Consider the following 13,047-nt stretch of genomic DNA (forward strand, 5'->3'; position numbering starts at 1 on the left):
ACCTGTGATAAAATATGAATAGAAAAACTTCCATTGGAATGCTTGGTGTGGGCAACTCTTGTGCGTACTGATACATATTCTTTCACATATATCAGTTGTCCATAGCTACATTATAGTCTTACCATAGGAAGTGGTTTGCAGTTGTCCATAGCTACATTTAGTCTTATCATAGCAAGTGGTTTGCTATCTGTAATTATCTACAACATACCAGTTCCATATACAAGTAGCTGCATATCTATGCGACTTTGTAGAAAAAAAGAATCACTAAAATATTCAGATATAATATTTTTCTGTTGCAGTTATGTACATAAAGTAAGGAAAGCCAGCTTACACTGCATTAATGCAATGGATAAAAATCTTTCTTTTCAGTGTTACAATTCATGTGCATATCACACGACCACCGTATGTTACATTGTCCCTTTAACTACTGTAAAAATTTTGGAATGCAATTGTGCAAGTATTTTTGGAATTTTCTCATACATATGTACATAAAACCATAATACAGGCAAACTCAGCATAGAGTGCATTGTTCCTTGGATAAAATCTGTCTTGTCAATATTACTATTCCTTTGCATATCACACGGGAATATCGTTTATTACATTGTCCCCTTAATTGCACCAAACACTTCAGAATCCCACTAAAATGTAACAAAATAAAATTAAAAAGTTAAAATAAAAAAATAAATAAATAAAAATCACAACTGCCAACAGCCATTTGGAAAAAAGCTTTATTAGCATAACAGCCCAGCTCTGAATCCAACAGGGGACTCAGTACCCATTAGATAGACTGGATGAACAGGATCCAGTGTTTTATGTGTTTTCATCATGCATACCAAGAATCATTCTCAAAGTAAATTTCCTGATATCCATGTCTTCATGTAACAAGGTGGTTATGATCACAGAACTAAATCATAAACATCTGTGTAGTACTTGGAGTGCCATGACTATATTCTGCAATCAGCACAAAAACTGCTGAGCACTTTTCCGACATCAGGAAACCACATAACAACCTTAGCATGCACCTTTCAAAGTTGTTAAACTCTAGTCTCTTGCTGACACACGTGCAGCCACCAAACAGTAAAAAAAAAACTAATTTTAACAGCTTTGGAAAGTATAATACTGGGTTTTTTTTCTGCCACAAAAAATAAGGTACTTGCGTATTATCGCAACCAGATTTTTGCACTAACAGCAGTTGTTTCCCGATCAGTGAATATATTGGTAAATGTGCTTGAAATGGAATACAGTACGTTTTCTTTAACAAAACAGGTTGTTTTCCGGAGGGCTATTAACACAAAGTACACAACATACTGTTGTCGTTTCTTCATGCTCTTTACTGGCAGCGTGTCACTTCTTGCAAGGCTGCCCATTGAACGTTCTTTGTCAGCCAATGGTGTGAAATAGCCATACATACAGTTGTGAATCACAGTTGGGAGTGTGGAAGTTAGCGTACGCCTTACTGGGTACAAGTGACTTTGTCCGAAATTTCGGAAGGTAAACAAGCTTGAAAATCTGATACCTGCTTTGTGACATACTGTCCTCATCCCCGTATCATACTTTACATCCTCAAAGATGACATCCCCTTTTAAAATACTCTCCATGGCTTTCAGGAAGTAATGGCAAATGACAACAACCAGGCGTCCCGGCTGTGCGAAAAGTAACTCCTTCACCGTGTCACGACCTTTTATTTTGGTGTCTCCTGTTGTGTATGTCTGCCTGTGTCTGTCAGTAGTCCCTGTTATCTGTTCTTCATATATCTTTGCAGCCACTGTGAAGTGCCCATCCAAGAAACTGCGGTAAAACATGACAGGCATAGAATCTGGTTGCGAGAATTCATATCGGCAACACATTCATTAAAACATTAATTTTTCAATTTTTTAAGTTATAACCCTGCCTAAACAAACCAGTATAAAAGAAAACTTTTCTTTGTATTTTCGGTACCATGTAGACATTGAAAACCAAATGGTATTACCGCAAAAATCTGGTTGCGATAATATGTAAGTACCAAACATAATATGAGAATGAAATGTCTAACACCTTTTAAAGCTGATGCCCGATCAGAAGTACATTTTGTTTCTGCCCGCTTACTGTGTAAAAGAGCTAGATGTGTTACAGCTTTAAAGTTGCAAAGCACTTCACATTCTCACACTTTTTTCCCACCTATGGCCTGTTGCCATATGGCAACAGCATGGCCAACTGCTAACAATATGTTTAGCAAGACTGCAGAAAGTTAGTTAGGTTCTGCTGGAAATGATGCATTCACAATTTTTAGTTGTTACTACATTCCACCTTTCAGCTCACGCCAAGTTCATACATTTGGAAGATATATAGTAAATGTAGACAGTTCATATAATCAAGAACTGCTTTTATGACTAAGTTAACTTTTAAAAGCTGAGCAATACCTCTGTTTTTTTTCTGCTGCACATTATATTAAATTATGTTTTTTTCCAACATTGGGTTTATTTATTTTGCCCATATAACTGTATTTTAGTTTCTACTCATGAATCACAAAACTTATTAGCACTATCATGAGAAGACTTTGGACAATGAGAACAGTAACCACATATTTAAGGTTCCATTGGTAAAGACAGGAAAGGCTGACTAATTTATGACAGATTTTGCTTTCATAAGTTAAAGATGATGACATCATGATCTATGTTAATCACAAACTGTGTATAACCAAGGATGGAAAGAAGAAAAACCCTAGGTTTGTTGACAGGATATCCAAGATATTGCCACTATAGGTAACTTGTATATCAAACTGATTTGTACAGATGCTTGTGCTGAAAAAATGTATTTGCAAAGCTGCTTGTGTTTAAAACTGTACCAACAGTGTGTCCTGCTGGACAGAAAATAAATACACTTGTATGTCAGACTGTATTATACCTATTGAAATTAATATTATAACAGAGGATACTGGAAGAGAAGAGGTTAAGCTCAGCTCCAGATAACTTTGAAAAATAGTATGAAATTAAATTACTTAATTGAGGCCATAAAGATTGTATCTTACAGTTCTAATTGCAGTCAAAGACAAAATGTCTGTGCCAGAGAATGATTTATTCGCTCCTGTAGGAACAGTGGAAGTAGTTTATTGTTTTATGACTTCCAGAAGCTGCAACAGATCTTAGCAAAGCTGTGTGTGTGTGTGTGTGTGTGTGTGTGTGTGTGTGTGTGTGTGTGTGTGTGTGTGTGTGTGTATTACTGACACATATGTGCAAGATTCTGGGTCAGTTGTTAGGAAAGTGGGTAGTAGGGTAACCAGACGTCAGATGACCAGATGTATGTGATGTTATTCTATAATAAAGCCTGAAATTATGTTTTAATACTAGAGGAGACTGAACTCTCAGAGCACTCTTGTTTTTGAAACATGACAAAGAATGATCCCTCACCTACTTCATCTTGCCTTGCTCTAGTAAGTGACCAGGGAATAGTAATTCTTTAGATCAGTCAGGAAAATACAGTGAGATTAGTTAAGTATTGTTTTTTCTGTAGATGTCTGAATTTATCCATCTGTGTTACTCTAATATTTCCTGTGATTGAAACTCTGGTGTTTATTGTAAATAGGTATTCCATATTTTCATGTTATTTTATTATGTATTATTAAATGTATTTAAAACTTTCAATTGTTGCTGGACCTTTAGAGAACATTTTAACCTTTGAGAGTCCTCATAGCTATTTGGTGACTCTGTGGCCATTCCTGAAAGCCTTAGCATATTGGCCAATACACTACCATTTGTAGTGATATTCATTTCACTCAGTATAATTGGAGTACCCTTGTAAAAGCCTCAGAGTAGCTGGTTTTGGAGTGTCTGGTGGCAGTAATTACCTTATACTCTGGGCAGAATGAAGCATAGCTATTAAATCAGTGCCAGCCTTTCCCAGGTGTGTGTGTGTGTGTGTGTGTGTGTGTGTGTGTGTGCTGCTTGGACAAGGGACACGAAGCACTAGTTTTACAAAGTAGGTGCTGGACGACTTGGCTTGGACACTCGGCTGAGGTCTGAACTCAGCAGCTTTGCCAGTGGGAAGTCTCATTGGGGCTCTGAAAAAAAGGAGAGACAGAAATCCAGACCCCAGACTGAGCATGTTCCCCATGTGCCCTTAAGGGAAACTGTGCTTGATGCAGAGAGCTGCATCTGGAAATACTGTATCTATTTTTATTCCAATGGCATGCCCCACTCAGTGTCAGTAGTGAGAATTCAGGCTCCTTAAATACTGGCCCAGAGGGGGACGTCACACTAGCTAACTACTATTTGGGCATATTTATTACAGTAATTTAGCCAATCAAGGTTTGGATAGTTAAAATCCCCCAAGAGACTTTTTTTTTGTTTTAATTTTAACACCCCAAAGTTTAATCAGGAAATCCCTGTGCCCTGCAAGGGATGCAGATACAGTTGATTCCTATAACACCATGTTCAGCACTAACTATATTACAGTATGAACAGTTTATAATCTGAATTGCTTTATTTGCTTCTGACATTTAGGTGTTACTTTTACAAGGCTTGAGATGCTGCTATGAATTCCGTTTGATATGTAACAGTGAAAGGAGGTACATTCTATAATGTCTGATGTACATTACGGAGCTTTAAGTCATGTTTCAGTAATTGTACATATACTGTTTCAGTAACTGTACATATAAAAACACCCTCCAAGCAGAAGGCGGCTTTTAAATTAACCATTTTATTGCAACTTAGGAAAGACATCATCATATTTTGATTTTTTTATGCTGTACATTTTCCACATTTTTTAAATTTTCAGTTTCTTACTTGTATTCCATGGGAGGGACCAATGAAACCCATCAGACAGAAAGCACTCTGGTTGGCTGCACACCTCACTGCAAACTGACAGGAAATAAACTCCCATTCAATGGCACCATGTCCTACAACTGTGACTGAATGTCAAATTTTTATTTTGATATCCGGGTGCCAAATGAAGTGGCAGGACTTTGCTAAGCAGATGTGTTTTCCCAAATGCTTAGTAAGATATTCAGTAATCCGAACATAACCTATTGCATACCCGTGGACAACAATAGTCTTTGATTTTCACTCAAACATAGAAAATTATAATATCGAAAATTATTCTTAATTTTTTTTAACTTAGTTGAAGTGTTTCTAATTTTGGCCCCAGGCAGACATAACACCGTTATATAATTTACTTGCACTTTTCAAAGGTTTTTTTTATCTGTTTTATTCATAATGGAGTCACCAACTACTAGGATGTCTTATGGTATTCTCAGGTTGCATTATAGGCTTTTGAATCTGACTTGATTTATTTTTAATCCCAGGTAATCTTGTTGCGAAGTCTCTTTAATCCTGTGGTAAAATGATTGTGTATGATTGATACACCATGGTCAGTGGGACATCTGTGTAATACTAATGTATGAAGCTCTGTCTCTGTTGATCTTTTGACTTCTAAAGAACAGATGAGACTTTTGGTAGTGGTGGGTGAGTGAATGTTTACCAGACCCCCCTCTCCCAACAGGATGAATTACTTTCAAACTAGTTACATCACCTTTCCATAACAATTTGAGAAGCCAGACCAGATTACCCAACAGGACGAATTACTATGGAACTAGCTATGTCCCCCTTCCATAAGTCTTGAGGGTCCAGACAGCAAGTGTACTTAAAATTGCCCATCCAGTCATCCAGGTTATGCTTAAAAAGGGTCAAGGGACTACTATGCTTTACATCCAGGAGATGTCTATTCCATAAAAGCTGTATTCTCTTTAACTGATATCTATTATGCCAGCAGATCCTATTCAAACTGTGGTGAAAGCTCAGGTCTTGAGTGAGTGTTTTTAGTTTTTGTGAATGTGAAAGAGGTTGCATAGGACCAGATCTGGCAAAAGTGTCCTCTCAGAAGTTGATAGGTTCATAAACGACCACAAGGGACTTTTTAAGCCTAGCCATGCATCTCAAATCTCTGACAAGTTCTGGTATCCTTGATAAGTGTAAGCAGGATCCTGGGAGATTAACCATTTACAGGTTGCCTGTGTCCTTTAGAGGCGTAGGTGCCAGGCCAGGGATGAATTTCCTGTTCCCCATCCAATTGTCCAAGTTACACTTGAATTGCGTTAGGGAGGAATTCTGCTTCACATGGATAGGAATGTTCCAGAAACAGGGTAGTCTCTCCAGCAGGTCCTATTTATATCACAGGCAAGGTTTAAGTCTTTAGAATAGGTAATTCTGGTGCAGTTTGTTTTGCTGATATGCAGGTGGTCCATCAGAGTGGGGTCTGATAATGCCTTGTATGGCAGGCATAGATCTCCCCTCCACAGCCTGTAGGAGAGAGAATACAAAGATAGGTCCTTGAGGCAGTCTGGATAGGACAGTTTACTTACACCCTGTATTCTTTTAGTGAAGAACCACTGCAGACATTCCATTTGTTGGAAAAATTGTCACCACACTGACAGCTAACTGAACACAAGCACACACAAACACACAAGTTGACTGTACTGAGATTAGAACCCCTAATAATCTATCTACAGTTCACAATACTTAACACAAGCACCATGGCACAAGGACATTGATAATACTGACAGCAAATTAATGTGGTCATGGCCTTAATCATCTTAGTAGAGAAACACTGTGGTCTCTTGAGCTGGGTCACATCCTTCGATAAGTACATATCAAAAGTGGCACTATACTCTACAATTGCCTAATAACGGAGTAGAAGAGATACCGATTTCCTTGGATCTTGAAGATATACCCCTGATGATCACTCTGGCTATATAAAAGATGGGGTTAGGTCATTGAAAAAAAAAATACCCTCAGTTGCCTGGATGCCATTGAGGGCACAAAAACATTCATGGTTGCCTGATTGACAGACCCTTTACACAACTCTCACCCTAGCACTGCAGAGAACTTCTAGTGTATGGGAAATGAAAGGGTCATATAGGTTCATAGGTTAATACTAGGCTATCTGCCCTAGGGCATTTATAAGCCTAGCCAGAGTGTGTGTGGCTTTCACCACCCCTTAGGATGAGAATACTATACCCATTAGTTTGCTGTGCCTCTGTCCAGCAGTGATACAGAGATGATTCCCGGGGTAAACCTACGATCTCCCATCCACTCGTCAAGATTTCTCTTGAACAGAGTCAGTGAGGGGCTCTGCCTCACATGGACTGGGATTCTGTTCCATAGTGTAGGGAGTCTCTGGGTGATGAATCTGTCCCTCCAGCACGTCCTATTTATATCCGTGTTGAGGTTTAAGTCTCTTGCTCTCGTGGCTCTGATGGATTTGGATTTTTTGAGGTGGAGCATGTCCATTAATTCCGGGTTGGACATGGCCTTGTATGTCAGGCACAGATCACCTCTGAGCAGACGGTACGCGACTGAATAGAGCTGGAGTTTCTTCAGTCGGGCATCGTATGACATATGTTTGAGCCCCTTTATCCTTTTGGTGAGGAACTTTTGGGGTCTTTCCAACTGCTGCAGGTGTCGGGTAAGGTACATTCCGAATGGGGCGTTATACTCAATCATTGGTCTGATAAGTGAAGAGTACAGGGGTACAATGACCTCTCCTGATCTGGATGTGAATCCCTTCATGATCAGGTGGGAAATGTAGAAGGTCTTCCTAACCACTTTGGCAATGTGAGTGTCAAAAGAGAGGTTACTGTCAACTTGGGTCCCCAGGTCCCTGATAACTTCTTCCGTGTTTAATGGATTACCACCTATGTGGTAATTAGGGGTTACCTCGTTTTTCCCAAAGGGTATGACTATACATTTTTAAAAATAATTCATTTAAAATGGGCACTGACAGTTACAACCTAAATCTTGTCAAAAGTGGCCATATTTGTAATAAGATTTATTGTTACATAAACAAGTGTGTTTTATTCTATCCATCTAGAGTGACTTAGCAAAACAGTCCTAGGTACTGGTGCTAATCAGAAACTTTAAATAAAATCAGGAAAAGATGGTAGAAGTTGCTGATACTGATGTGCATAACTAATGGATGGGAAGACAGAAACTGAAATTTAAACAGGTAGAGGGAATGGCCTTAATAATATCAGCTTATAGTGATCACTAAGTAAAAGTAAATGAGTTAAGACAGGAAGAAGCTTTTGAAGTTACATTTACGTAAAGGGCAAACAACTTAACAGCATAACAGGTTGAAGGTGGATGAGGTGCGAACAAATCTAAAGTACTCACACTTCAATCTTACTGCGGCAGTTCTCTGAGAAAAAAAACTACCATATTTTCCTCATCCTAAATAAAAACATCAGCTCCCAGCTTCTCCCACAGTTCACAAGCAGTTAATCCCTTTGGCTTCAAAGAAAGGAAACACAAGGTTTGTTTTTTGCCATAACCTAAAGCCATCAATGAAAAAAAAAAAAACTGTTTGTGTACATATACAAGCACATACACACATGTGGATTTTATGTGCGTATGTGTATATATATATATATATATATATATATATATATATATATATATATAGTTGGGGTCTGGTGTATAAAATAAAGAATATCATGTACTACAGATTCAGAGAATGAGCTTTGTGATGACTGGCAAAGCCACAAGTACAGAAGAAAGTTCCTTAATCAGGTCTACTTTTAAATTTCTTATGGTCGAGACCATAAGATCAAACTTGTGAAAGTTTGAACCATTTAAATGGAGACTGTCGTACAGCACAAAATGGTATATTTACCATTTTCTTTGCTGTAGTGCGATCTCAGAGCTGGTATATTTAATTTGCAGGTGGTGTGCAGGGTGGGGCCTTCCCCCTCCAAAAATGTAATATATTTTTTGTTTTTGTTTTTATTTAAACTTTGAACTTTCATAAGTTCAATCTTTTGGTTTCGACCATAAGAAATTTGAACTTGTGAAAGTTCGGAATTTAGAAGTAGACCCCCTTAATCACATCCACATTTTCCATGTATCCATTTTTTTATGTTAGAGTAGTACTTTACATTGACTCCCATGGGCTACATCAATTGTTTTCTGCTGTACTGAGTTAAGCAGTTTGCATTTTATAAATGGAGTGCATAATAGGTGGCATTCCACTTTAATTCTGAGGTAATTTTTATTACTTAATTCAGTTTTTTGTGTACTTCAGTACAGTTTCATACATTTGTTATAATTTAAGTTCAGCTTTTTTTGGTTTATAAGTATTTTTGTCAACAATACTTTTCAGCTGACTAGGTGCAGTGCAAAGATATTTTTCTTACTCTACTTTAATGTTTTCCATTACAATATCAACTCATTTCATTTCTAGAAGGACAATAACAGTTTTGGAGAATTTGAGTTTGTGTATTTTGCATGCAGTTTGTAGTCTGTGTTTTTCCCCTTATAAAAAAAATAAATAAAAACAAATCTTAAGTCAACATTTCAGAATCAGGCTTTGAGAGAAGTCTTAGGTTAACTAAGGTATTCTGGGGTTGTGTGTGTATTCAGTATTGCAATGTTTAGTCTTTACTAACCAGCATAAATAATGTGGGTTTAGGGTAATTTTAGTACCACTGATTATGTGCAAGGATGACGAAAAATTACAGAATATATGCTAAAAATAAAAAAGTATCTACACAGTGTAAAAGACGCATACCCATACCCTAAATGTGAAGACTATGCCTGAGATATATATTAAACATTTAATATATTAATATACATTATGTATGCACGCATGTGTATGTGTAGTCCCCATAAAATTAAAATGTGGATTATTGGATAATTATGCTTTTGGGGGCTAAAGAAAACACAGGAGTTCCCTTTACAGATGTCAAATATGCCTACATATTCCATTACCATCATTCCACTACCAAAGAAGTCTCCACCATCTTGCCTAAATGACTACTGCCCTGTAGCCCTCACCTCCACAGTGATGAAGTGCTTTGAAAGGCTGGTCAAGGATGTCATAACATCTGGGCTGCCTGCTGATCTTGACGCGCTGCAGTTTGCTTACCTAGCAAACCGCTCTACAGCAGATGGCATTTCTCTAGCACTCCATCTATTGCTGGAACTCCTGGAAAATAAAAACACATACACGTGGGTACTGCTCATCGACTTTAGCTCTGCTTTTAATACAATTCCCCCTTCATCTGGTAATGAAGCTACTCCAACTAGGCATCAACACTCCACGTTTTTAACTGGATTCTTGAATTTCTCACAGACAGACCTCAAAATGTGTGCACAGGAAATAACTCCTCAGATAGTATCACTCAACACTGGAGTCCCACAAGGATGTGTATTAAGTCCCTTGCTGTTCACCCTGTTAACACACAATTGTACAGGTACAATACAAACCACATCATCAAGTTTGCTGATGACACAACAGTGGTGGGCCTCAGTAATGACGATGAAACAGCGTACAGAGATGAGGTGGAACAAGTGATTACCTGGTGTGAAAATAATAGCTTAGCACTAAATGTAAACAAGACAGAAGACATAATTGTGAACTACAGGAAAAAAAATGGCAAAGAACATTCTCCCCTTACCACCGATGGGAAAAGTGGAAAGAGTGAGAAGCATGAAGTTTCTGCGAGTGCACATTGACGAGGACATGTCTTGGAACACCAGTACAAATCCCATAGTCAAGAAAGCACACCAGAGTCTGCACTTTTTGAGAAGGTTGAGGACAGCGAATCTCCCACTGACAGTTCTCACTACCTTCTACAGAGGTACTACAGAAAGCATCCTGAAGAACAACCTTGTAGTTTGGTATGGAAGCTGCTCTACCATTAAGCGCAAATCCCTTCAGAGAGTGGTGAAGACAGCTGAGAGGATCATCAAGACCACCTTACCACCTATCCATGGCTTGTACTTAACCAGATGTCTCAGCAGGGCCAGAGGAATAATTAAAGACTGCACTCACCCTGCTTACATACTGTTTCTGCATCTATCATCCGGAAAGCACTTCCAAAGCATACGTTGCAAAACTACGAGATTCAAGAACAGCTTCTTCCCTAATGTCATCAGGCTCCTGAGCTCTAGTAACAATTATGCTCCATAATGTCCATCTGGCTCACTAGAAACTGTAGTAGCTTGTCTCATATAGTGCATTAACCTGGTTGCCATTCTCATCTAATACTTAGTGCAATATTCACCATAACTCTTAACTTGTAGGCTATCTATAGCAGTAGCAATGCAGTGAAATATATCTTCTTTCAGTGCAATACATGTTACGAATTCATAAATTAACCATAGTGCAATACTCCATAGTCCAATACTCTAATGTTCACAGTGCAATACTTAAATGTCTCTTTCTGTACAAGGATCAATGCAATGTCTTACCCAAGTACCTGTGCAATACTAAAGTCTCATGCAAGTAGGTGTTCACTGCGAAAACTGGTAATCTACCAGTGTAGTACCTCGCGGGCAGTTCTGCACAGGTTAGGGCGTGTCTACATTGACTGGCAGGTCATCGCACATCTGAGTGACAAGGTATGCTAATTTCCCCTGTCCTAAACTAAGTACTTTTTAGAAAAACTACACTGGTAGATCGTGTGGCACATATATTTTAAGTGATACTTAACAAAACTAAAACTGCTGTCCATAAGGTAATGTGGCTCCGAGAGAGGGGCAACTTGTAGCTCCAGGCACACATTTAGTTATTCCAATCTAAGATGCCACTTCTGTGTTCAATTTTCCCTTAAACTTCGTTCGTTTAATTGAAGGATGTGGAGTATTTTAATGTAAAGTTAGACTTGTTTGGCACTCGGTTGAAAACGTGTTTCTAATGCATTTTATTGCGTGTGGAGACTATGAATTAAATGCAAGCTGGCATGGGATAATTGGGCTGTTTGCTGACCAAAACCATTGCATTTTATAATCGGGCTGTTTGCAGACCAAAACCATTGAGTTTTTCCTTCAGGTATAAATTTCATTCCCAAAAATTGTCCATTATACTTCCCGTATTTGTGACCAAAATTTAGTTAAAGATTGTCTTGTTTCTAGACTTAGTGGTACTAATACTAAACACATGGCTTTACACTCTGTTTATTAGATTAAACAGAAGAACGATCTTTAGAAAGTGGTTTTAATAAAGGCAGGTAGTTAACCTAGCGGAGTTTGGGTACTTTTTTTTGTGTGAACAGCCTATTTGATAGCTCTAATTTCGCTATAACATAGCTGATGGCCCTAATTTTGTAGTTTTAATTTTTTGGGGTCGACCTGTTGAGTGGTTACCATTTTCTATCACTACCTTTGCTTTCACCTTGTTTGTGGTACTTATATTGGTGTTGCATTTGAATGTTCAGTAAATAGCGTGGTTGGTTATTTGGTAATTGGGATGGAACACCTGATTCCAAACAAACTTTCAAACTCGGCCCATGAGATTAGGCCCCAGTAGCAACTTTCTTCCCAGACTTCATTTTCTAGTGAGTCGGATAATTAAAATTGGTCATCAGTTATTAGCAGAAGGAAAAACAAATTGTAAAAAATTTAATAATTGCACTGTCTTCTGACTACAATGACCACTCAATGCACAGATCATGTGCTACATGAAAGCTAATTAAAAAGAATGTAGCTTCGTAAGGCGTGAGCGTGTTAGGGGCGGGATTTGCTACTGCGCATCCTGCGAGGTACTACACTGATTACCCGAAATGTTTTAAAATACGTTTCTAATTATATGCAGTATTAGTCTGTCTACCTGCATGTCCGTAATGTAATAGCTAGGTGTCATACGTGTAAATGTCTGTGAAAATAGCTTATATGTTGTCTGCACATTGAGTCTGGAGACATGGAATTTTGTTCAGTTTTTGCACTTGTGTGATTTCTGAATGACAAAGTTTACTTTGACTTTTCACATATTTCTTTTTATATATATACACACATACACACACACACACACACACACACACACACACATATATATATATATATATATATATATATATATATATATATATATATATATTTTTTTTTTTTTAACTTTAAACTTAAGTTTATAAATAAATGTAATCATCACAAAGCAGTAGGATTAGGGTAGCCATGGTGGTGAAGCGGTAGCGTTGTCGATTCTCGGCTGGAGCGCCTTCTGTGTGGAGTCTGCATGTCATCCCCACAGTCGAGTGGCCTTCGAAAGACATGTGCGAATGGGCGTGCCTTCGTTGAAGGT

The 13,047-nt window shown here is 38.1% G+C and overlaps 1 protein-coding gene across 5 annotated transcripts in view; it reads right to left on the bottom strand.

Annotated features, from left to right (window-relative positions):
• The window catches only part of TMEM267 (transmembrane protein 267), a 157,453-nt gene that overhangs the window by 142,184 nt on the left and 2,222 nt on the right, over nucleotides 1-13,047 (bottom strand). For 2 of the 5 annotated variants that reach the window (XM_044076875.1, XM_044076866.1), the window contains exon 1: nucleotides 4,761-6,150. The exons of the other annotated variants lie outside the window; for them this stretch is intronic. The gene's annotated coding sequence lies outside the window, so the exon portion shown is untranslated. Of the gene's footprint in view, nucleotides 1-4,760; nucleotides 6,151-13,047 lie in introns of those variants that run through there. 5 annotated transcript variants of the gene reach the window in all.

Source organism: Protopterus annectens, chromosome 1.part1 (genome assembly GCF_019279795.1).
Source record: "Protopterus annectens isolate FY-2018-M chromosome 1.part1, PAN1.0, whole genome shotgun sequence".
NCBI lineage: Eukaryota > Metazoa > Chordata > Ceratodontiformes > Protopteridae > Protopterus > Protopterus annectens.